The 1,142-nt window shown below is 37.1% G+C and overlaps 1 long non-coding RNA gene across 1 annotated transcript; it reads left to right on the top strand.

The window, feature by feature from the left end:
- The first annotated feature begins 280 nt into the window (after nucleotides 1-280).
- On the top strand, nucleotides 281-969 carry LOC109591423 (uncharacterized). The gene is made up of 2 exons (XR_002189808.1): nucleotides 281-446; nucleotides 675-969. It is a non-coding gene; the product is annotated as an uncharacterized LOC109591423 (long non-coding RNA).
- The last annotated feature ends 173 nt before the right edge of the window (nucleotides 970-1,142 follow it).

Here is a 1,142-nt window from a genome sequence, read left to right as displayed (position 1 = left end):
CAATAGCACCGCAATATCCTAATAACTAGGAGAAGAAATTATTTCTCCTTTTGAAACTATATGATTAGAATACTTGTGCTCATTTTGTGTGTGTGTGTACTAATATTAGTGAATTTAGTGAGGGGATCTTTAGTATTAAAGTACTAATTTGAAGTGGCATAATAAATTAATAATGTCATTTCATAAATAAAAAACGAATGCAGTATAGTTCTAAACTTTCATTACTAGATACAATGCTTCAAACTACTATAATCCACATTCCACATAATTAGATATACTAAATACTAAACCTTCACCTTTCCCCCTACTATACAGATCCCCATGAGTGCTACAGTTCAATGATCATTAGGAGCCCTAGCCCTGAGACACGTACCACTGGATACACTAGACCTTCATCTCAGATCAGCTACTTATCAGAGGATCTACAGACCATACCATCAGTTGAAGTAAGAGCAGCAATATAAGTACCTGCAGCCCCTCTGGAGGAGGTGTGTGTGTATAAGTAATGTAATACCTGAGGACTGAGATATCTGCTTGAGGTGAAGCTGAGGGCAGATATCAAGGGACTCAGGTATTACATTACTGATACTCACCTCCAGACACACACACACACACACACTGGTCACAACTGTATCTCATTAATTATGCGTGCATGCGTGTGTTCATGCATGCAGGAGCTATCACTGGTTGATGATGATACTGTCATACAAGAAGAAGAAGATGAACAAGTTGCTGTATCTAGTGAAGTACCAATGAAAGTTGATATCAGTAGAGGAGAGAGGGAGAGGAGGAGAGAGGGAGGGAGAGAGAGTCCTATTGCAATGATGACACAAAGACCAAAGACACCAGAAGAAACAGGTTTGACCAGTTTTTAATGATTGACTATAAGTACATGTAGTTTATATCAAATACTTGCAATCATGTGTCATTGAACATTTTGATGAATAAAGCAAAAGTTTAGTAATTGCAGCATAGAGTCACCATAATCAAACTGTCCAATGTTATACAGTAACACCACTATTATTTGGTAACAGTGATTGTTACTATTTTACACTATACCAGTACTGAAGGATACTGCTAATTGACACATTTACATACAAAACATGATACCTGTATATAGACCATGAACACTCACTTGCATC

This window comes from Amphimedon queenslandica, unplaced genomic scaffold (assembly GCF_000090795.2).
Source record: "Amphimedon queenslandica unplaced genomic scaffold, v1.1 AMPQUscaffold_8213_Cont19842, whole genome shotgun sequence".
NCBI lineage: Eukaryota > Metazoa > Porifera > Demospongiae > Haplosclerida > Niphatidae > Amphimedon > Amphimedon queenslandica.
The sequence above is the reverse complement of the archived record's forward strand: the minus strand, read 5'-3'. Positions and strand labels throughout refer to the sequence as shown.